Source organism: Oryctolagus cuniculus, chromosome 6 (genome assembly GCF_051225735.1).
Source record: "Oryctolagus cuniculus isolate XC-2025 breed Fujian yellow rabbit chromosome 6, ASM5122573v1, whole genome shotgun sequence".
Lineage (NCBI taxonomy): Eukaryota > Metazoa > Chordata > Mammalia > Lagomorpha > Leporidae > Oryctolagus > Oryctolagus cuniculus.
The window spans coordinates 34,101,583-34,127,345 of NC_142872.1; the positions used below are offsets into that span (position 1 = coordinate 34,101,583).

The window sequence follows — 25,763 nt, forward strand, 5'->3', positions numbered from 1 at the left end:
TCAGTGGACTCACGTACCCAACATCAAGTGGATATGTCTGGTGTAATGATTCACAGTAAATAGTTATTAAGTACTTGATACAGGCCGGTCAATGGAATAAATACTGGGGGTGCCTTATGCAAATGAATTCTCACAATATAGTTAGTAGATGCTATTAACTTCACTTAAAAAAGAGAAAATTTAGGCTAAAAGTCGAACTCGTCTTCCCAGGTTTACACAAGCCACAAAGTGCCAGAACTAGGATTCCAACTCGGGTCTCTGATTTCACAGCCCAGAGTCACTTGGTTTTTAAACATTAAAAATATTTTATTGGAGGCCAGCATTGCAGCTCAGCAGATTTAACTGCCGCTTGGGACGTCAATACCCCACTTCAGGGTGCCAGTTGAAATCTCAGCTCCTCCGCTTCTCACCTAAGCTTCCTGATAATGTATCTGGGGAGGTAACGGAAAGTGGTTCAACTTACCTGGGAGACCTGGATGGAATTCCAGGCTCCTGGCTTTGGTCTGACCTAGTTCTGGCTGTTGCAGCAATTTGAGGAGTCAACCAGCAGATGAAAAATCTCCCTCTCTCTGTCTCTCTCTGTCTCTCTGTTTCTGTCCATCACTCTGCCTTTCAAGTAAAAACAAAAATCACAACAGAAAATATTAATAATAGTTTTTATATTTACTTCATATGTAGATATTTTATATGAAATATTTATTGAAAATAAATATCACATAATGTGGGACTTATGACAATGATTATACAATGAAGCTGTAAGACTTTTCGGTCAGATTCCATAGGAGGTGAAAGTAAACTTATTCATGGTCAATCCCAAAGGATTTTCTGAGGTTTCTCTCTACCCTTTCAGATCTTCACTAACTTTGCAAAGCTGTCCTTTTCTTTTCCAACAGTTGCAATGAAGCTTTTACACTTCCTTCTCCTACCCAAGGGAAGACAATCAAAAATTCAAGTCTCTGGAAAAGCAGCCAAGTGATGTGGCCTGAACATCGTAATCCATCTCATTTGGATGGCAGGGGTTTTTTTTATTTTTTATTTTTTTGACAGGCAGAGTTAGACAGCGAGAGAGAGAGAGAAAGGTCTTCCTTCTGTTGGTTCACTCCCCTAATGGCCGCTACAGCCGGCACTGCACCAATCCGAAGCCAGGAGCCGGGTACTTCCTCCTGGTCTCCTATGCGGGTGCATGGACCCAAGGACTTGGGCCATCCTCCGCTGCCCTCCTGGGCCACAGCAGAGAGCTGGCCTGGAAGAGGAGCAACCAGGACTAGTACCCAGCGCCCCAACCGGGACTAGAACCCCGGGGTGCCGGTGCCGCAGGCAGAGGATTAGCCAAGTGAGCCAGGGCACCAGCCAGATGGCAGTTTTTGACCCCCAGCTGGTTTGCAAGCACTCAGTTGATCTTCCCAATGACTTTGTGAGGCTACAATTATTATCACACCTTCAGAAATAACAGAGGCTTGAAGAAATTTGGTGATTTTCTTGTAGATGGCACAAGAACACAGCAGAAAACAGAAAATCTGATCCAGAATCAGATTCCAGTCCACTGTATTTCCTATTAGATACATTTTTGCACAATTTGGAGAGATTGCTTCATCCTGTGTTTGTATTTTTTTTTGGTTGTGTCCAATTTTTTTTCATTTTTATTTCATGATGGAGGGACTAAGAGTTAATAATATTCAGGATACAGAAAAAGGTGGAAAAAGAAAATGATTCCTCACTGAAAATGATCTCTATGCTTTAACAGATTTGTGCTTTTCATAACTTATTAGTTTGTCTCATTAATAAATATCCCTACTGGAGGCCAGTGCTGCGGCTCACTAGGCTAATCCTCCGCCTGCGGTGCTGGCACCCCGGGTTCTAGTCCTGGTTGGGGCGACGGCTCTGTCCTGGTTGCTCCTCCTCCAGTCCAGCTCTCTGCTGTGGCCCGGGAGGGCAGTGGAGGATGGCCCAAGTGTTTGGGCCCTGCACCCGCATAGGAGACCAGGAGGAAGCACCTGGCTCCTGGCTTCGGATTGGCGCAGCACGCTGGCCGTAGCAGCCATATGGGGGGTGAACCAACTGAGGGAGGACCTTTCTCTCTGTCTCTCTCTCACTATCTAACTCTGCCTGTCAATCAATCAATCAATCAATCAATATCCCTACTATCTATCTTATAATTTTATATGGCAGATGGGCATGGCAAATTGCCAACCTTGAGGGCAATACACATTTACTTCTCTCACCCACTTTGCAAAATTGCTTAATATTAGGCTTTTAAAACCTCAGGAACAGGAATAAGGAAATCCATGACATATATGAGCTCATAGAACAATACAGGTAGATTTTCTAAGTAACTTTGACCCAAGGTATGCCAAAGAGAGGGATGCATAGGTAGATTTATATAATACCTAATGAAATCATGAATCATTCTTGAGCTTTTTCATTATGTTACTTTAGCAAAAGAGGGGAGATAAGTGAGACCTAATCAACTAGGCAAATTAAATGATCACAAAATGCCTACACCGTTCATTTGAGCTGCTCAAATGATTGAATAAGCTCTGTTTATTTGGTCTGAACAATAAGGTAGAGCTCAAGTGACACTATTAAAGATCAAACAAAATTGATGATAGAATAAAAATTGGTTCATTGGCTAGAGCCACTAATTAGTCAAAGACTTTCTAAAATTAAATATAGTGCTTAATATTTGTTATAGTAACTGATATATTTTTTTAAATGAGCAAGCAGCTAAGTTGGGGTACTGTATTTTATATTACAAAAAAGTGCCTATATTTTAAAAAGCCTATATTTTTAAAATATACTTTATTAGTTCCACTTCTAAATTATACAAAGTATTTAAAGAATAACTAATATAAATTTTATTAACTTATTTCACAAATTTGAAGAGGAAGGGATTCTCCCTGGAACGAATCCCACTTGATCATGATCAGTGATCTTTTAGTTTGTTATTGGGTTCAGATTTATAAGTTTTTATTGAAGATTTTTCCGTCTGTCTTCATTATGGATGCCAGACTACAGCTTTCTCCTTTTGTTGTGTTCTTGTCTAGTTTCAGTATCAGGGTAAGGCTGGCCTAATAGAATGAGAAATAGAGCTGGCATTATGGCACAGCAGGTTAAGCTACCACTTATGATGCCAGTATATCATATTGAAGTGTTGGTTGAAATTTCAGATACTCTGCTTCTGATCCAACTTCCTGCTAATGCACCTGGGAAAGCAAGGGAGCTATTCCAAGTGCTTAAGCCATCACAGTCCAAGTGGAAACCACAGATTGGATTTCCTGCCTCCTGGCTTCAGTTTGGCCCAGATTTGCATCTTACAGCCCTCTGGGGAGTAAACCAGCCAATAGAAGATATTTCTTTCTCTCTCACTCTCTCTACCTCTCTCTCTGTCTCTGTAGCCTCACATTTCAAAGAAATAAATCAGCAAACTTCGGCGTAAAGGCAGAACAGAAAGAACATGGGTTTTGGAGTCTCACAGTCATTGGTTCAATCCAGGTTCTGCCATTTACAAAGATAATAGTAAAAATAAAGTATATGACCTCTTATAACCTTGTCCATGAATTCTGGAAAATAACATCTGTCTTATAGGATTGTTTTAAAAGTTATACGAGGTTTTGTGTGCTTTATGTATCATAATGCATAAATGCACCAATTATTATTAGCACTATAAATACTGCTGGTAACATTAAAACACATCATGTACATACTTTATGCTAAATACTCTAATGGAACATTCAAATGTAGCAATATTTTTGCCTGCAGAAATGACTTAGGGCTCTTCACATACCGGCTTGCCTGTGGAAGTGTTTTTTTTTTTGTTTGTTTGTTTGTTTTAACTTTTATTTAATGAATATAAATTTCCAAAGTACGATTTATGGATTACAATGGCTTCCCTCACATACCGTCCCTCCCACCCACTACCCTCCCCTTTCCCACTCCCTCTCCCCTTCCATTCACATCAAGATTCATTTTTGATTATCTTAATATACAGAAGATCAGCTTAGTATACATTAAGTAAGGATTTCAACAGTTTGCTCCCACACAGAAACATAAAGTGAAAAATAATAGATGATTTTTTTTAAATGATGATGAAATCAGATCAGACCTATTGTCATGTTTAATCCCAGTGAGAGTCAAGTTGGGAGTTGATAATTTCTTTTTTTTTTTTTTTTTTTACAGAGGATCAGTTTAGTATACATTAAGTAAAGATTTCAACAGTTTGCACCCCCATAGAAACACAAAGTGAAATATACTGTTTGAGTACTCGTTATAGCATTAAATCTCAATACACAGCACATTAAGGACAGAGATCCTACATGAGGAGTAAGTGCACAGTGACTCCTGTTGTTGACTTTACCAATTGACACTCCTGTCTATGGCATCAGTAGTCTCCCTATGCTCCAGTCATGAGTTTCCAAGGCTATGGAAGCCCTCTGAGTTCTCCGACTCTTATCTTGTTTAGACAAGGTCATAGTCAAAGTGGTCATAGTCAAAGTGGAGGTTTTCTCCTCCCTTCAGAGAAAGGTACCTCCTTCTTTGAAGACCTGTTCTTTCCACTGAGATCTCACTCGCAGAGATCTTTTGCCAGAGTGTCTTGGCTTTCCATGCCTGAAATACTCTCATGGGCTTTTCAGCCAGATCCGAATGCCTTTAGGGATGATTCTGAGGCCAGAGTGCTGTTTACGACATCTGCCATTCTATGGGTCTGCTGAGTATCTCACTTCCCATGTTGGATCACTCTCCCCTTTATTTATTCTATCGGTTAGTGTTAGCAGGTACTAGACTTGTTTATGTGCTCCCTTTGACTCTTAGTCCTTTCATTATGATCAATTGTGAACTGAAATTGATCACTTGGAATAGTGAGATGGCATTGGTACATGCCACCCTGATGGGATTGAAGGAAGTGTTTTTTTTTTTTTTCCTAATGAAACTGACTGTGAATCAAAAAAGGAAGTATGATTTGAATGCACTCATGCCCTAATGTACATGTATAACTTATTTATAATTTTAGTATGAATTTAGTATGAAGCAATTTGTAACCTCAGAAATACTATATTTTAAGAGATCAGGCACTATGCCTATTTTATAGCTGTTTTTAAGCATACTGTGACAATTAATATTAACTCAGAAGTGTAAGTTTCTTTTTTTTTTTTTTTGACAGGCAGAGTTAGACAGAGAGAAAGGTCTTCCTTTTCTGTTGGTTCACCCCCCAAATGGCCGCTACGGCCGACACACTGCAGCCAGCACGCTGCACCAATCAGAAAAGCCAGGAGCCAGGTGCTTCCTCCTGGTCTCCCATGCGGGTGCAGGGCCCAAGCACTTGGGCCATCCTCCACTGCACTCCCGGGCCACAGCAGAGAGCTGGACTGGAAGAGGAGCAACCGGGACAGAATCCTGCACCCCAACTGGGACTAGAACCCCGGTGCTGGTGCCACAGGCAGAGGATTAGCCTAGTGAGGCACAGTGCTAGCCAAGTTTCTTTTTTTTAGGTGTTTTATAATCACTTTTAGTTACATTTCCTCCATAATTTTTTAAGGAATTTATTTATTACTTATGTGAAAGGCAGAGTTATGGGGGGGGGGGGAGACAGACAGACAGACATAGGAGGAGGGAGGGAGGGAGGGATCCACCCAATAGTTCACTCCCCAATTGGCCACAACAGCCAAGGCTGGGCCAGGCCAAAGCCAGGAGCTCAGAGCTTTTTTCAGCAGGAGCCCAAACACTTGGACCATCTTTTGCTACTTTCCCACGCTAATCAGCAGGGAGCTGGATGGGAAGTGGAACAGCCAGCTCTCAAACTGGCACCCATATGGGATGCTGGCATCACAGGGAAAGGCTTAACCTGTTGTGCCATAATGCTGGTCCCAGAATGTAAGTTTCATAATGTTAGGGATCTTTCAGTCACTAGAGCATCATTTGCATTTTTCACAATCCTTAGCACACATGCAAAATATTTCACAATTACTAGATGAAAGAAGACACGACCAAATGCCCTTTTCTAAAGATACTGCTCCTTCTGCCAATAAAAGCAAGGATTTCTAATATTCTGTGTATCCTCAAAATAACACAAGAATCATAAATGCTCAAAAATGGAGCAAATGTTTTGATATTTGAGAATGGGCCAATATGCATTGACACTGTAAACTACATATTTTGCCGAGACTTTATTACAATAAGGAAAAGCAAATTACATTAAGTGTAAACACAATAATTGCTCAGAAACACAAATACAAGGAAGCATAATGAAATGGGAATTAAGAAATCAGAGAACATTTGGCAGATTCTTAGAAGGCAGCCGATACTCATAAAAACCTTATGCATCTGTGAATTTCCAGAGTGTTCAGAATGTAAAGACTGAAACATATATATATATAGGAGAGATTACAAATTAAATGTTGCTATATATTAGTTTTTGGCCCTTTTGCCTTTGCAGGCCATGAAAGACTATGGAGTTGGCAGAATGCCTTTTGTGACAAGTTGAGCAATCTAAGGATTCTTTTTGCATAGGCCTCAGTCTAGTTCTTCTGGACCTTCTTGAAGAGAGAAGTAAGATCAACTGCATTATCTGCTTGACTCTATATCTGTGACTGAGCCACAGATAAAAAGAGGTCTAAGTCTTCTCCCAGGTGGGAAGAGTTCCAAACCTACTTTAGCGCTCTAGGATGACAGTGTGGCCAAACAGAACAAAAGTCAAAGCCAAAGAAGAGAAATGCCACCTCCTTAATGTAGTTAAATGAAGACTTGGATGAAAACCTACATAAGGAATACCATGTGAGAAAATCAATGCTTTTGGCACTGATGCTTGGATGAAGAAGTAGAGCGAGGTCTTGATTTAACTCCAAATGTACATGGAAAATATCTGCAAAGTAACAATTAACAGATCGAAGATTCTGGAATTAAATTTAAACAGGCCCTCTGTTTCCTCTTTGTAAGCTATTAAAATTATCATCTGAATGGCTTTCCCGCAAGAGAAGATTAAGGAATACTAGCCCTGAGACTTGCCAAGAAAGGTCATGGGCCCATAATTCATGATGAGGGCTGTGAGCACCTGCTCATCAGACATGGAAGTATCTCAGCAGTGACACCACTGATTCTCTAAACAGCTGTCAGCTTCCATTCCAGATGGTGACAACTGATGGGTGCTCTGACATGGACAAATCTTTAGCTGGTACTCCAATCCCGTTCTTTTATGGAGGACTCATTAATGCCAATTACAATCTTTGATTAAGCCTGTGTTTGACAAATGGGCCTTATTGCAAGTCTTCTCTCCAGACATGAATTTACAACTAGAGGTTAGCGTAATCAATACTCTGGACAGGGTATTGTCAGAAACAGGATTTACCAGAACACCTAGTGCAATGCAGCCAGTGGCATTCCATCTATCACAGCTTCCCATTAAGAATGAGCCACGGCCATCCTCTATTAATCTCCTCTTGTTCTCAATCAGGGGAAAGATTGCAGAAAATGGTATCGGCTATTTAAAAAAAAGGTACTGCTTAGAATTTCTCAAGTAAATGATCACTAGGCATTTCAACAAGAAAACAAAACATTTCCTTTGCTCTTCCGTGGTTGTTGCAACATCAATTATGACTACATGGTAGAAATAAGATAAAAGATCAATTTCTTTCCACAAAAATAAGCCTGTTCTCAGAACTACTCATCCACTCCCCTGTTGAAAAGCTACTCCTTGAATCAAGTATAAAAAGCTGGAAGGCCGTGTGCTCGTTCCACATTAGCTTCATAGGACACTCTGCACTGAGTTGCTCTTTAGCGACCATTATCAAAGGTTGCCATAAGAAACAGCGTTTTGAAATCCACTCCTACTTTACTTTGCAATGGGACCTCGGCTGGATCAGAGCTGAGGCTCAGGTACGCTGGTAAATCAAGTTATAAAACACTTTGCTATCAAGCCATACCCCTTCTTTCCCTTACCCAAAAGAGACTCCTGGGAACAAATTGAAGCATGTTCACAGTGAGGTTGAATTTTGTACAAACATATTGGATTGACTGTGAGGCACAAGCTGGAGAAAACAGAACTCCTCAGAGAATGGCTATATATGGGAAACAAGTCAGATGTGCTGAGCTAGATGAAGCCCAGGGCTCAAGGGGCTGCTGCAGCAATCAGTAAAGCCAAAGGACCCATAGCCACTCTCCTATTGGCTGCCCCTACCTCCAAACAAAGCACAAGTACAAAAAGTATTGGCTGAAAAAGGAAGATGAAGGGTGCTCACAGGGAAAACATCCTCTGAGGACAGTCTGGACTCAAGGGTAGGTCAGCGTCACCACATGGACAGCCCACAGAGAGAGGCAGGTGGAGGTCAGTCCTGACATCGAAGATCCTGGTAAGGGTAAATACTAATAACAGAAAAGAGAAAATACAAAAATAAGTATGAGTACTTAAGCAGCAAAAACGTGGCGAGCCCAGAATTACAGGTTCAATGTCCCATAGAGATACAACAAAGAGGGAATACCAAGGTCCAGCAAGATGGCATAGGCACAAACCCTTAAAGTGTCCTGGCTGGGATGGAGGACAGAGATGACTACAATGCACTAGGGTTTTATCTGTAAAATAATAGCTACTGAGGCAATGATCCATTTCACCATTCAGTATCCATTCCATGAACTTCTATACGACAAAGACTTCAAAATTAATTGTCAAGAGACTAAAAAGTGTTGACCTCCTTGACTAACACCTGTTCTTTCTGACTACAAACCTACACGCTCTATCACATTTCCCTTTCTGTCTGAATTTCCAGGAAGCCATATATCAGTTTTACACCAAATCATCATCATCATCAGCAGCCTAATCCTTTCAATTAGCTTGTCTCCATTTTTTCCAGCTCATCATCTTTCATTAAGATGTCATTATACTGACATATTAACATATACCATGTATCTTTTTAAAAGCTTCACAATTCAGTAAATAAATATGATACCCTTATTTCATGATATTTATAGCCTCATAATTCTATCAATATATAATATCAGTATCTATGTCTTGTACATTAAATCAAGTAGATGATCTAACCTCAGTCCTCTCATTTACATACTGATAAGATCATTAAAAGATTAGCTACGGATATAAAAATAAAAATACATTTGAACTAGAGGTTAAAATGCCAGTTAAAATACCTTTTTTCCACATTGGAGCACCTGGGTTCAATACCTAGTTCTGGCTCCTGACTCCAGCTCCCCACTAATGTGCATAATAGGAGGCAACAGGAATGGCTCAAATAATAGGATTCCTGCTTCTCACATGGGAGACATTAACTGAGTTCCTGGCTGCTGGTCACGGTCACAGCACAGTCACAGGCATTTGGGGAGTGAAATGGCACATGGGATTCTCTCTTTCTCTCCCTCTCTTTCTCTCTTTCTCTCCCCTCCCTCCTTTTCTCCCACCCTCCCTTTTTCTTCTCCCTCTCAAATAAATAAATTTTATTTAAAATATCTTTAAAATAGTTGATAAATTTTAAAACATTACCCAAATGTTGGATGGTGCTCTTACATAAAAAGCATTTTGAGAACTTCTTCTACTACAAATTGTCTCCCTCATGTTCCTGTGTTTAATATTGCCATAATATTCAAGGTTGTGTCAAAATTCTAAAAGCTTATGTTTAAAAATGCAAATGCTTTTGAAAAGATATTTTAAATTATAATTAGCATTTAACACCTTAGCTCAAAATCACACATAGATTAACCTTGCTAAGATGTAGAGACTGAGGGGATGAAACAGTATGTAAGTTTGGAGGAAAGGGAGAAGGAAGATAATATGCCATGCAGCCTGAGACTGAAGTACTCTTGGCACCCTCATCAGGCAAACACACAGAGAGTTTATGCCTGCCAGAAAGTGAGAAATGGAAGGAGGGAGAAACAACAAGAAAGGGAACATTGACTGCACCATTCTAACCATGGCCAGTCCAGCCAATTTTGTGGCATGCATCAATGGAGTTTGAACTTGGAATGAGGGATTTCTATTACTCTTCCAGTAATCATATTGAGATAGCAACTGGAGTCTGTGGGATAAATTTGCATCGTGAAATACACCTTAGTTAAAGTTTAGAATTGCATTTGGCAATAAAACTGACTGGAATGAAAGCAATCCTGGCAGTACAGAGAAACTTCCAGGCTCAGTTACATGGTGCCCATTTGTGCATCTATTGTCCAGATAGTGCCTTTGTGTTAGAGGCTGGATGTGCAATGAAGAGAACACATTTTCACAATTGCTTTAAGGGGAAAGCAAGAACATAGAGGTATTCTGGTTTATTGTGTTAGCAAAGAAGTCCTAAGTGCTTGCCAAACGACAGCAGATAATAGCAAGGCTGGAGAATGAGTGGCAGAGTAAAAACAATAAACAAATAACACAAGTTCCAGGATGCTCATCAAAGACGCCTGCCCCGATAGACAATCTTCTGCTGACTTGAGAGCCTTAGAACAGGCAACAAGAGCCAGAGAACCAACTCTGGCTCCTACTGAGAGTTTATCCACTTAGTCTTATATGAGGTGTTCCTTAAGGGACACAGACCAATGTATAAGGGCTCCCAGAGGAAGCCCTTACACGTACAGCTTAAAATCTCTCAGCTCCTCTTTGCACCCCTGCCACACACCCTTAAAACCTCCCGTTTCTTCCCTTGGCCCTACATTTTCAGTGGCCTGCAAGGTTCCTTATGGTCTGGCCCTGCTGTGGCTTGTTCCTGAGCAACACCTCACATTCTCTGAGTTCTGGCTTACACTGACTGGCCTTCGTCCCATCCCTGGGGTCTTGGCACAAACTTTCTTCCTGCCAGAAAAGCAACTTCTCCACCCACCTTCCTTCCCACTTCTCTGTGCGGAGAACTCCAGATCATGCCTCAGAATCTGGATAAAAGTTGAGCTTCTCAACACTCGTCTTCGGTGTTGGATTATCCCAGGGTCCCTGTCACAGAACTCAGAGCAGCTTGTAGCAAACATATGTAACATTCAACACAATAACAATTAAATATGCACATGAATTACAGTGTACGTGTGCCTTCCTCACCAGAATAGAGACTCCACAAGACCAGGGCCTGCATCTCCTCCCTCTCAGTGCGTGCTCTAATGCCATGCATACTCTGGGGCCCTGAGAAATGCAGGCCCAATGAAGAAGGGAGGAAAGGTTCAGCTGGGAACTTCCTGCCAGACAAGACAATCTGGGGATGTAGGTGAGTGTTGGAAACCTTTTATAAGAAAAATGGGGGTGGACATGGGAGAGATCGGGAGATCTATCACTTTTAGGGCCCTCACACCTAACCTTCAACTTTCAGTTCACATGACTGGGAAGACTTCACTCAGAGCTCCAGGCATAATTTCCACAAAGCTGTGTATTGCCGCAAAGCCACATTCATTTCACTGTCACAGTCTTATCACGTTGCTGTCATGATTCATTTTCTTATCTGTTTCTCCTGAGTTCCTGAAAGCAACATTCTTGTTTTACTCATTTTCTGTTTTTATAGCCTGGCCCTGAGTTTAAAGTAATATGCAGTGAAAAAAAATATTTTCTAAATGATTGGATGAATGAATAGAATATATCATAAAACACTGACAGAAATGAGAAAATCTGAGTGTTGCATTTCAAAGATAAAGGGCCAAGGCTGGGAAATGAATCCTATGACTTTAGGGTTACTCAGTACTTTTGCAGCATCATGGAAACCATGAAAATAGATGCAGTTATGCTTTATTCCAGCAATGTACCAATGATGAATCCTGAGCACCTCTGAGTGTGGCCGTCATCTAAGTTTTGTCGTGGCTAGTGTGAAAGGAACAGATCTTCCTAAGCCATGCTTAATACTTGAGGTTCAGAAATCAGCCCCTCTATAAGGAAGATAAATAAAGGGGCTGGCGCCATGGCTCACTCGGTTAATCCTCCGTTGCAGCACCAGCATCCCATATGGGCACTGGTTCTAGTCTTGGCTGCTCCACTTCCAATCCAGCTTTCTGCTATGGCCTGGGAAAGCAGTAGAAGATGGCCCAAGTCCTTGGGCCCCTACACACATGTGGGAGACCAGGAAGAAGCACCTGACTCCTGGCTTTGGATCGGTGCAGTTCCAGCCATTGCAGCCATCTGGGGAGTGAACCAGTGGATGGAAGACCTTTCTATCTGTCTCTCCCTCTCTCTGTCTGTAACTCTAGCTCTCAAATAAATACATAAAATCTTTAAGTAAAGGAGATAAATAAGACAAATGTGTTTGTCTGTTTCACCACCATAGCATAGGGTCCTTTCTTTAGTCTCTTCCTCTCTTCACTAAGATCTTCAGAGTATACACTTGCAACAGTCAAACACGTAGATCTGTGTTTCTGCCCTCCACCACAGACAGAAATTAGTCTTTCAAATAAACAGTCCTCATTCTTGATTGTAGTCACATACCATGGTCACAAAAAGAACCAGAGAAAATGGTGGTGCAAAGAGCTCGCTATTGTAAAAAGAACACTGAAGGGATTATTGGGCTTACATTGATATCTGGTTATCACTGAAGCGCCCACGAGATGCAAACATATCAATATTCTGGGGATTGAATAACGCAAGTCCCTCAAAGAAATGTCTTACCTCTTACTTTCAGTTTTTGATTTGTTATCATGCTATTATGGTGACTGTCTCTCTCTGTTCTTCAGTAAGAAAAATCTCAGAATCCTGTAACATCTACTGAGGGACAAGTCTTGCAAAAGAGGCAAATTCTTAAGTTTCACAGCTCATTAATAAGAAAGTCCCTGGGTCTTAATTAGGCTATTTGTGCAACTGTTGAAACAGAGAATAGTCCCTCAAAGATCATTTTTAAAATGTCCCTTAGACTTTTAATGTTGACTATAATCTTTTCAGAATAGTACAACCAATGAAGAGAAAATTCTTAATAACTATGATGAAGAACTGTGTGTATATATATACATATATATATATCTTTATGTCTACCATATAAACTTCAAATGAATTAGTTCTTAAGTGCACTGCATTGTAATCCTAATCTATATTCTTTCATTTAAATAATGTTTCCTTCCAAATAATATTTGCCCCGAGTAGGACATTTGAATGTGTTGATATTCTGAAAAGAGCTATGCTTAAAAGGGCCCTGTTTACCAAATAATATTGCACTATCAGTGAACATTTTGAGTAGCTGTATCTATCTATTCACATTCTAATGAAACATTTTGACTTGCAGTAGAATATTATTTGAGGAAAAAAATTCAATCTTTTTGGCTTCCCCTATGCTATGGCTACATTTGCAAATAAATTATTTTCGGTTGCATAAAACTTCACACAACAAATTTGACTTGGGAGATTAAATGACTTTGAAACAGATATTCAATAATGGAAAGTCACTATTGCTTCATAACAGCTACTTTTAAGCTAATGGGTTATCAGAAGAAAATAAGAGCTTGATACAAATATAAAATATAAGCAAAACTGAAAGGAAAACTGTTGGGTGGAAATAAATGCAGAGAGAAGTTATTCTGTCAATATCCAAATCGAAATTCTATCTCTTTCCACAGGCCTCCCAAGTTTCTGGAGTCTGGCGATGTCTTCATTACATTTTTTTGGCATCTGAGAAATGCATTACAACTACAGGGTTCCAATTTCTGGCAAATGAATGGATGGTTTCTCATGCTTTAAACAACTCCTTCATGGCAGGATATAAACTGAAATAAGTTATGTATTTTCTCCAATTAATTTACTTTTAAGTCATTTATCATATTTTTCTGCTTTCTCATCCTGGAATACTTTCCTGCTCCCCTGTAGAACGTAAGCTGCTTGAGGGGCTTCCAAAACAGTGTAAAATACATCAGAGTACTCCATAAACACTTGTGTTGGGTGTTAAATAAATTTGAGTAAAGGAAGGAGCAATGGATTCCATGACCAAGCTCCTACAACAGAAAGACACAGATAAGGGAAGGGGAGTAGTTCCTGGAGAACAAATTTAAGTATTTCAGACACTTGCCTAAAATTTAAATATATACAAATATGAAGTAACAGAAGTGTTAAGTAGCTGATGTAATTACTTCAATATAAACACGTATCAAAATATCATCTTGTATCCTGTAAATCAATAGAAGTACATAATTATTTGACAATTATTAATGCACTTTTTAAAATTTAACAATTGTTTTTTAAAAAATAATGAATTACACATTGTGAGTCAGCTACCCATTTATTCATATGTGGGTATTTAAAGAGAAATCCCTGAAAGGGAAGTTTAACCTAATTTCCACCATGAACTGCACAAAATGTACTTGGGCTCAGGGTACAACAATAAGAATGTATCCTGTAACTGAATGTATCCGAATAACTGAAGCCAAATTAGACTGGTCAAAAACATTTCATGGAGTTATTCTGGTATGATACGGAAGACACAACATAGACCATAGTAGTCCTCTCTCAACCACCAGCTGATGGAGTAGCCTTGATCAATGTTTCAACATTTGAGTCTACAGGAGATCATTGGCTAAGATTATCTTTTGGGGTATTTCTAGACTTGATTTTCTTGGATCCATAAAAACCCTCTGGATACAGGTGATTTCATTAGGTGTCCCAAGTCTCCAAATATATAACATAGAAAAAACAGGATTGACAAAAGTGGAAAATGAGTAAGTGGCTCTCTGATGAATCTAAGTGCTGTACGAAAAACCTCTCTAGCCATTCTGATAAAAATGGGTCTATTTTTTTTTTCCTGAATAGCAATTTTCTTTGTCTGAAATATCTATATGATTTAGTTCACCTCTCTACTTCAATTTATCTGGGAGGATTTCACCTAAATTAACTTAAGTGGATATGTTAGGACAGGAGCTAGAGAAAAGGATTTTTATGAAAACTGCACAGTACATATGCTTCACAATTATTTGGTCAGGTTTTTGTGATATTCTCCAAGCACAGATTCTCTTATACTTTATTCTTATTTTGAAGAAGTAACCTTGGCATAAATAACCTAAGCAGTCTCCAGGTGACACTAATAGCTCTTATTTTATGTCTGTAACTCTTGATTTGCATGAGTATTTATGCTTCTGAATAGGGCTGATTTTTTTCATGTGCATGATTCTGACACAGAAAAATATGAGTAGGGGAAGGAAATAACAGGAATTTGGAACACTGCTTAGTTGATAAACATTTGATTTGTCAAATCCCCCTGTGACACCCCCACCCTCCACCCCCCAAAAAAAAGCCAAACAGTGTGGAAGAAAGTGGAGAGCTTCAGTGGTCAACAACCATGAGAGGATGTGACAACTCCTGGTGGTAGAATCCTACCTTTAAATCACAGCAAGTAATTGAACAGTACAAATTATATTTTCTTACAATTTGCTTTCCCATCTTCTGTTTAACACAGCTTATACTGCTGACATACACGCCTATTTCTGTGGAAATTGTCTATGTTCTCCCAAACAAAATCACTCTACCTTATGTCCAGTTTCTCAAACAAATAAGGACATGTGGATGACACAGAAAGAGAGACACTCATAGATAATTCATTTTATAGAACTTACTTCATTCTCAGGAAAATAAAGACCATTATGCTTTTTTACTATCTCCATAGTTTTATCATTTCCATAAAATCACAGAGTCAGAATCATATAATACAGAGACTTTCAGATTGGTGTTTTTCATTTAGCAATGCACACTTCTGTTTTATTCACTTCTTTTCCTAGTCTGGTAGCTCATTTCCTGTTAGCACTGACTAATATTATATTATTTGACTTTACCACAGTGTACCCACTCACTTACCAATGGATACTTTTTTTGACCCTAAGTTTTAGTATTTACAAATAAAGCTGCTATAAATATCCATTTATTATAGGTTTTCATTTGGACATAAATTTTCACCTCCTTTGGGTAAATACCAAGGAGTCACAATTGTTGGATCAGATGGTAAGTGTATATTTATTTTTGTAAGAAACTGCCAGAGTCTCCAAATTGGCTGTAGGATTTTGTTTCTCACCAGAAATTAATGATAGTTCTTATTTTCCACATCCTTCCAATATTTGGTGTTGTGAAGGTTGTCTGAAAGTTTATCCATTACTTATTTATTTATTGATTACCTCTCCCAACTGAATCATAAGTTTCTTGAGGACACTAATTTTATCTGCCTTGTACAAAATTTTAACCTCAACAACCAAAAACCTGGAATGAACAGTATTCAATAAATGTTAGATGATTGAGTTTTCAATGTTCAAAATGGAATGTTTCAGAGCTCCAAGATCACCAACTGTTCTGCTTAAACAAGAAATAGGAAGGGAAAATGCACAAAACACCAATTTCTGGCTCCAAAACTATACATGTAATGTCCCAGTTAATGTCTTCACTTTGGTGGCTTCAAGCCATCTCAAATGCATTATGTCCCCAGCAAACTGATGCTTTTTACCCCCTAATTCTGTATTACAGTAAATGACACCACACCAAATGCCTCAGAAACTCCAAACCCTGAATGTCATACTTAACTTTTCCTTTTCCCTAATATAATCCACATTTCTCCATCACTTACTCTGTGGTTTCTTGGAGCACCTGAATATACCCTTCCCTCTTCATATATATATATATATATATATATATATTATATTTATATATATTTATATATATATTATATATTTGCATATACTCTTCCCACATAAATGTCCTTTCAATTCTGCTGCCTTCTTTGACTAATTAAGTTGCAATCTCAGCTCAAATGTCATTTCTCAGCAAGTTTTCTATAATTTCCACCCTGTATCACCACTCCAATGTTACGTGCTTGTAGCAAGTGCCTTTTACTCCATTTCACAGAATTCTTGTTTTACATGATAAATGCAGTTATTTAAGTCATTGCTCATTTTCTCAATCATTTTACATTTTCTTCATTTTAGAGAAGAACTATTTTTTTATTTTCTGTACTGTAATTGGCACTATATAAATTAGTTGATTGAATGAAGAAATGATAAGATCCTTGAAGGCTACAAAGAAACTTTATTTTCCTTCAGCATGTGCCTAAAATATTTTCATCTATGACAAAATCTCAATAACTGTTACATGAATAAAATAAAACCAGTTATCAGTGACCTAAAAACTATGTTCTGGAACAGCAAAAACTATGTATGATGAAGAACACTAGTTCCTGGCACACAGTAAAATACGTGCTACATTATTTTAAGCAAATGTGATCCACTGGAAATTCTTGTTGCAAAAATAACAGTATACTTTACATAAGACTAACCCCTTTACAGTTGACAGCTACAAACTCTAGACAAATTGTTTTTTGAAACAATAATAACTTAAGAGCTGGGGAGTGATCACACAGAGAATAAAAATTAAATGGTCTTAACCCCTAAAAGACTGGAATTAAACAAGGTCTGATGCATCCTTATACATCTTTTCCACAGAGTACTCTACATCAAAATACTTGAAACTTAAGCAGAGAGGGGGAGTCTGCACTGTAGTGTTAAGGGCCCATTTTAGTATTTTCAGACACTTGAAACTGAGGAGGGATATCCTAACAGACTATGAACCAGACTAAAGAGACCCTTTTCCTTATCCTTAACAGATGATCACAAAGTACTTGTGGGGGACATCCTGTAAGGAGCTCAGTGGAAAGCAAGAGCTAGAAGCTGGAGAAGCTTCAGAAAATATTTCATCTGCCATCCCCCATACAGAGAGAACTGGGTCCCCACAACTCAGATGGTCTTGGTAACTGAAACTCCAGAGTTCTCTACGGAAACTTCAAAGGAGACATACCCCAGGAGTTAATACTCTGGCCCAGAATGAAGGGATGTTTCTGTATATAAAGATAATTGAAAATGAATCTTGATGTGAATGGAATGGGAGAGGGAGCGGGAGAATGGAGGGGTGCAAGTGGGAGGGAAGTTATGAGGGGGAAAGCCATTGTAATCCATAAACTGTACTTTGGAAGTTTATATTTAGAGATTTCGAAAATCTCAGTAAAGGATAAACACATGTACTTCATAGTGAAATTTCAAAAAAACATTAAAAAATTCTTCAAAATTTTCAAAAAAATAATGCAGGATAGCAATCAAATTTATCAAGAGAAACAATGAAACCAGAAGGCAATGAAGCAATCTTTACAGTAAAAGAAAACACTAAATAAACATCTCTCCAGAATGTATTCGTAGCAAAAGTGTCTTTCAAAAATTGGCATCAAAGAAATTTTCAGATACATAAAAATGGAGAGACCCGCATTATGAAAAAAAAAAAAAAGCCACTTGAACTTCTTCCAATCAAAGGGAAAGAAAACTATAAAGCAACTCAGATCTGCAAGAAAGAATGAAGAGTACGCATGGATACATATGATGATATGCTCTTATTCTGTTACTTTTTTAGACAACTGATTGCTTGAAGTAAAAATGTAATATTTAATAGTGATGTTTATGAGATTATAGTTGTAAAATTTATAACAGTAATAAAGAAGTGAGGTAAATAAATTATATTACTTGAGTTCTTATATTTTATCTGAAGTGTTGAGATGAATTTCCTAATAAACTGTGATACATTAAGGATGTGATCATTTTAAACACTGTGATAAGAGTGCTAAAGCTAAAAAATGAGATATAAATTTAAATACAACACTTAAGTGCATTCTAGTATTTTAAATAATTTTAAATGAAATATAATAAGACTAACTTTAAAATAATACAAATAAATAAATAAATAAATAAATAAAAATAAATACCTTATCAGTTCAAGAGACAAAGGGAAGTAAATGAAGCAGAAAAAAATAACAAATAGTAAAACGGTAGGCCCAATACAGTAGTATCAATAATTACTTTAGATGTAAATGGATTTAACACTGTAACTAGATAAATTCACACTGTATGGTAAAATCAAGACATAACTAATGTCATCTATATGAGTCAGTTTTAATATCAGTACACTAATAGGTTAAAATCAAAAGGATAGGGAAAAGAATGCATAGGGAATTTGAAATAGAGATAGTAATATGAAACACAATTTTTAAAAAATATTATTTTCAATGATAAGAGGGACTCTTCATAAATACAAAGGAAATCCTAAATATGCATGCATTTAGCAGCAGAACTTCAAACTACATTCAAGAATAATTGTTGAAACTACAGAGAAGGCAGACAGACTCAGAGTCATGTAGATTTTTAATTTCCCTTTCCTTAATTTAAAGGACAATGAAGCAGGAGCCTTGAAGGACATTGCTGGCTACCTTGAACTATTTATTATTTATAGAGATTTGTACACAAAAAATAGCAAACAGAAAGTTTAAAAATGCAGACATGACTGCCCATAGAACTGATATCATACTATGTTTCTGATTACCACTGTATTACATCAGAAATCAATCACCATATAATATATACAATCTCTACCACCCTCAATGGAAATATTTAGAAATTTAGCATGGCTATAAATATCACTTAGGTCAAATTAAAAAGCACAAGGAAAATAAATAAAAATTATGTTGAACTACATGATGATAATAAAAACATAAAATATCAAAATTTGTTGAACAAAGCAAGGCTAAAATGAAAATTTATGTCTGTAACTATTTGTATTATCGAGAAAGCTAGATTAGCCATCAAATTATACCCAAAATAAATAGAAAAAAATCAACAAAAGTGAGACCAGAAAGAAATTAAATATAAATTAAAAATGCAACAGTAGATGAAAATAAACAAAGTTAATTAATCAAGAAAAGAGCAAGAATAGAAAATTAATAATATCAAGTATGAAAAGGTAATATCAAAGCAACCACAGATGCTAGAAACACACTGACATATTATAATTGTATGCTAATCTGCATAACAACTCACATAAAGTGGATAAATTTCTTTAAACTACAACCTACTAAACATGAATCTAGATGAGATAGGATACAGTTTAACTATTTAAGAAATTGAAATTAACAGCACAAGAACCCTCCCACTAAGAAAATTACAAGGCCATATGACATCACTTTTGAACTCTAAGATTTAAGGGAATAATAGTTCCTACAATACATAGAACCTCTTAGAAAACAGAGAAAGAAGAATTGCTGTTCAAAGCATATTATGAAGCCAAGCATATCCCTGATACCAAATAACAATACAAGCAAAAATTTAAAAAATGATACACAGAAAAGCTATCATGGATACAAAAATAATTAAGAAAATGTTAGTAAATAATATCTAGCAATGATAAAAAGAACAATATATTTTTATCCAGTTGGTTTTAACCAGAAAAGTAGATTAGTTTACTTTCTGAAAAATAAATCAATGTAAATTACTATAAAACATCACAAAGTAGAAAATACACATAATCATCTCTATACATACAGACTAATCATTTGACAAAATTTAATGCCCATACATGGTTTCAGAAAATTCTCATAAAGTTATAAATAAAGGAAAAATTCTTTAATCCAAAAAAAGAGCAGCAATGAAAAGCCCATGATGCCCATCATACTTAATGGTGACCATTTCCACCCTAAGATTAGGCAAAGCAAGGATATCTAATCTCACTACTTATTTCAGCATTTATTTTGGAGGATCTAGACAGAATTATCAGCAATAAAGAGAGATAAAGAACACTAGGATACAAAAGGATTAAGTTAAACTGTCTATTCAAAGTACACAAGTTGTTATAAATAGAAACTTGCAACAAAATACAAACTAACTTCTAAAATTAAAAGGTGAATTAAGCAAAGCTTCAGGAAACAAAGTTATTATATAAAAATCACTGAATTTCCATACACTGAAAATAAAATTTTAAAAATCTAAAGTAACAAATATATGAAATATATAGTATGCAATTCAGTTTTTAAATATATATATATCAGAGCTTTATAATTAAAATTTATGAAACACAACTGAGAATTCTTTTGAGATTGCTTAATTTTTATAATTTTTTATTTATGCAAAGGGAACACATTTCATTATTTTATGTATACAGTTTTTAGAACGTAATGGTAAAAAATTTATATTTATGGAATATGAGTCTCACCACTATTAAGATATGAGTTCTTTCCAACTGAACTGTAGACTCAACACAATCCCCATCAAATTATACTGCATGTAAATTTTACTTCATAGACATATTTTAAAATTTTGGTATTCATCTTTTAAGAAAATCAGAATTGAAAAAAATCTGATTTACCAAACTTAAACAAGTTCCTTTCTCGAAGCACTTCACAGAGGCTTTAAGACAAACACTGTTAAGTGTCTATGAAGAGCCACTGTCTTGATCACTGTCCTGAGTTATTCGTCTATGGCACTTTTCTTCCTCTTCCATGGAATCCTGAAGCACTAATGTTCTGTAGAAAATGCTGTGCTAAGGGCATCTTCCATCAGAGGAGATAGTTGCCTGGGCAACAGTGAATGGATGAAAATGCAAAGTGACCATCTTGTCTAATAGGATCTACTTTGGAAACCAACTGAACTTTAGTGGTGAGAAATCTTCACCATCAAATTTTTGTAGCTCATACATTTTTCATTCCTGTAACACATGGTAGTAAATAATGTAGGACCGCTTCCTTTTTACTAAGAACTCTTGGCCTATGTGTACTGACAGCACCAGAAAACTGTTGCAATTCATATTTCCATTCATGGAAATGTTTCCAATTGAGTTGTTCTGTAGACGTATTTATACAAAGACCATAAAGGACTTTGTATGATCAAGAAACAACTCAAAGGTCACCTTCATGAATCCTTCATAAAGCTTTTAAGATCCTCCACAAACTGAAGCCATCTTTCCTTTCTCTGAACATTTCTCTCTATTTCAAGGTCTTTATAATTTTCTGTATTTTATTGGCATTACTTGTAGAGTTCACATATTCTTGTAGTGGATAGCAGCTGTGCCTAAATTTTCTACTACAAAAACATCCTAAAGAAAATTCTTAATTCTTGTTAAAACAATGAGTGAATACTTCATATGATTATTTTAACAGAGGGAGGTGCTTCAATTACTGGAATAAAAATTTGCATTTCAGGGAATTAGTTGTTCAACCTCACTTTTTTCAAAAAAGATTTATTTATTTACTTAAGAGGCACAGTCACAGAGAGAGGAGAGACAGAGAAGAGGTCTTCCGTCCACTGGTTCAATACCCAAATGGCCACAATGGCTGCAGCTGAGCCCATCCAAAGCCAGGAGCCAGGATCTTCTTCTAGGTCTCCCATATGGGTGCAGGGGTCCAAGCACTTGGACTATCTTCCACTTATTTTTCAGGCCATCAACAAGGAGCTGAATTGGATGTGGAGCATCCAGGACTGGAATCGACACCAATATGGGATACTGGTGCTGCAGAAGGATGAGTAACCTACTATGCCACAGCAGTGGCCTCTCTACCTCACTTTATACTACTGGTCTCCTGGGGACAGCTTCAACAAAATTGAATGTCTGGTTTGTTTTTCTCATTGAACTCAGCAAGGCATTTCATTTGAAATAGTAACCTCTCTGCCATGTCTAAATATCAACAACATAGCTTGATAAGTGGTGGTCCTTCAAAAAAAGAACTTTTATAGGAATTGACAATAACAGTAAAAAGATGGATAGATATTTACAAGGTCCCCACTTTGTAAATAACATTCAACTAGGTAATGTAAATAAACAGACACACTTATTAAAATGGTCCTATGTATCAAATCATCAAACCTAAAGAGAACCTCAGTATTGCTTTTGGCTATCTCAAAAAAAAAATACAAATACATATCAACTCTTATTTAAGTCTTTCATTTTTCCAATGAAAATCTAGTTGCATGGTTATACTGGAATAGTGAAATTTCATATACATGGTAAAAGCATAGGGAAAAAAAGTACTTCTCAACTATAATCAGAACATTAAAAATAGACAGTACAACCTGTTCCTCCTAACAGAGATGGAGCTATTTGATGGGGCAATGTCATGAAGTTAGTTAGGGAGACGGGCACATCTAGAACTCATGTTATCTGGTACCTGATCCTGAGATGTTTGATCTAGTTCATATTCTATTTTTTATAGTTTTTTTTTTACTTAAACTAGTTAACTGCTGAAAGGTTTATGCACTAAAGAGATATCTCTGCTATTTTTCATAGTGGCTGTTTTAGTTATGATTATACAATTTTCTCCTACTTATCTGGATACTGACTTAAAGACAGTCTGAAACTATGAATTTAAAAGTGATGAAATATCCATGATCAAAAAGGCAGAAAGCAATAAATGCTGGCAAGGTCTGAAGAAAGGGGGACTCTTCTACAGTGCTGGTGGCAATGTACATCAGTACAGCCACTATGAAAAACAGTTGAGATTTCTCCAAAACTAGAAAAAGACCTACCATATGATCGAGCAATCTCACTACTGGGTACATATCCAAAAGACATGAAATCATTGCATCAAAAACTTAGCAGCAGAACCAGCGCCATGGCACAGCGTGTTAAGCCATGGCTTGCAGTACTGACACCGATAGGGGCTCCAGTTAGTGTCCTGGCTCCAAGCTAACGTGCCTAAAAAAGCAGAGGATAGTTCAAATCCTTGGGTTCCTGCCACCCACATGGGAGACCTAGAAGAAACTCTTGGCTCCTGGTTCCTGGCTCCTGGCTTCTAGCTTCAGCCTGGCCATAATGGCCATTTGGGAAGTGAAACAGCAGATAGAAGATCTATATCAGTATTGATATCTCTCTTTTACCCTCTTTCTCTGTAATTCTGACTTTCAAATAGATAAATCAATCTTTATAATAGTCAAGAATCCTGTGATTTACAGCAGAATGGGTAGATGTGGAGGACATCATGTTAAGTGAAATAAGCCAGACACAAAAAGATATATACTGCATATTCTCTCTCATATGCGGACACCAAAAAACAAAAATAATCTGGACACAGAATTGCGATAACTAGAGGTTTGGAAGGGTGACAGTTATAGAAGCATTTTGAAAACAGATACTAGGCGGAGCCAAGATGGCGGAATAGTGAGGGCGCGCACCGATAGTCCGGGAAAATTTAGTTTAATAAAAGGGGAGTTACGGTAGCCTCAGAAAAAAGAACCAGGAAAATATTGCAGAGGAAACTCTCCTGGATTGAGTGGCCGTGAATCGGAGGACCTACTGGGAGAACAAGGTTGCCCACCGTGCGGAAGCCAAGCCGCGGGACCGAACCGCGGAAGCCGAGCCGCGGGACCGAGCTGCGCAAGCCGCAGGCTCTGCGCGCCAGTGCTCGAAGGGGAGTGCGTGCCACACAGACAACAGCGGGGAGACTTGGGACGTCCAGGGCTCCGAGCCCACACATCGGCACTGGAAGGGGAGCGGACCTGCGTGGAGAGCGTGGGAGCCCACAGTTCGGGACACCAGCGGCAGACTCAACACACCAGCGCTGGAACGCGAGGTGAGCCGAACCTCAATAGCCCAAGACACCGGCAGGCAAGCGGAGAGAGGAGACTAGAGGGAACGACCCCCGGGGAGGGGGGGGAACTTCACAAGGCTAACTGGAAGGGAGAGAGAGGAAAAAAAAAAAAAGGTGACTGGTACGGACACGGGTTTCTCTCTCTCCGCTCACCTCTCAAGGGCGAACAAGACAAAGAGCAGGCGCCATCTTGGACATACGTCATAAGCAGAGCGACCTCAGGTCTGCACCGGCCCTGAGCCTAGCAAAAAAACCTGACTCTGGGCAGGGCGAATTAACAGGAGATTAGGACCTAGTAAATTTGTGGTGCTACTGAACTGAGACTGTGAAAAAAGAGACGGTGGGGGAGAGAACTCACGGAATTCACGTGAGCACTCTCCAGAGACACTACAATTCTGTAACTTTGGCAACCCAGTGGGAGACTGAAGGAGAATCTGAGCCCACTTTGAGGGCCGAACAGATTCACTGTGTGGCCCTTGGGAAAGAGCTTCTGATCTCTGGCTCCTGTGGGTATATCATTTGCCTGCTAACTACCTCCAACTTCGTTCAGCTGTGCAGAATAACTTCCCTTTTGAATCAAAAAAAAAAAAAAAGAAAGAGAGAGAGAGAGAGGTTTACCACACCTAACCTGGGAGTGTCACCTTTGGCACACCAAACAGAGCTCTCAGGCCACACCCATCTCAAGCCCTAAGGCTCCATCAAAAACAGATAGTCCACTTAATCTAGAGTCATAGTATAACAAGAAAAAGCACCACAGTGAAGAAACCAAATATCTCCAATATGCCAAATAACAAACGCAAAAACCGAGGTAATAACAACAAGGAAGTCACCATGAAGCCCTCAAATGAAAAAGACACCCCAATTCAAGATTATGAGGATGATGACATAGAAGAAATGCAAGAAGCAGATCTCAAAAAATTGATAAGAACATTAAGAAGTTCTCAAAAACAAATTCTTGAACTACAGAAATCCTTAATGGACACGATAGAAAATCTCTCTCGTGAAAATGAAATATTAAGGAGGAATCAAAATGAAACGAAACAACTAGTACAACAGGAAACTGGGATAGTGACTGAAGTGAAGAATTCAATAGATCAAATGAAAAACACAATAGAGAGCCTTACAAACAGAATGGGTGAAGCAGAAGAGAGAATATCGGACTTAGAAGACAGAGAACAGGAAAGGATACAGTCAGACCAAAGAAAAGAAGAGGAAATTAGGAATCTAAAACATATTGTCGGGAATCTTCAGGATACTATTAAAAAACCCAACATTCAGGTTCTAGGAGTTCCTGAAGGCATGGAGAGGGAGAAAGGATTAGAAGGCCTTTTTAGTGAGATATTAGCAGAAAATTTCCCAGGTTTGGAGAAAGACAGAGAAATCCTAGTACAGGAAGCCCACAGAACCCCTAATAAACACGACCAAAAGAGATCCTCACCACGACACGTTGTAATTAAACTCTCCACAGTGAAA

At 38.0% G+C, this 25,763-nt stretch overlaps 1 long non-coding RNA gene across 17 annotated transcripts in view; it reads right to left on the minus strand.

Moving 5' to 3' along the window:
• Positions 1 to 25,763, minus strand: part of LOC149126097 (uncharacterized) — a 434,465-nt gene that overhangs the window by 107,101 nt on the left and 301,601 nt on the right. For 3 of the 17 annotated variants that reach the window (XR_016236317.1, XR_016236300.1, XR_016236304.1), the window contains one exon: positions 469 to 605. The exons of 9 other annotated variants lie outside the window; for them this stretch is intronic. This is a non-coding gene — a long non-coding RNA (uncharacterized LOC149126097). Of the gene's footprint in view, positions 1 to 468; positions 610 to 8,218; positions 8,353 to 25,763 lie in introns of those variants that run through there. 5 more of the 17 variants (XR_016236313.1, XR_016236295.1, XR_016236301.1 and 2 more) reach the window with 3 other exon arrangements.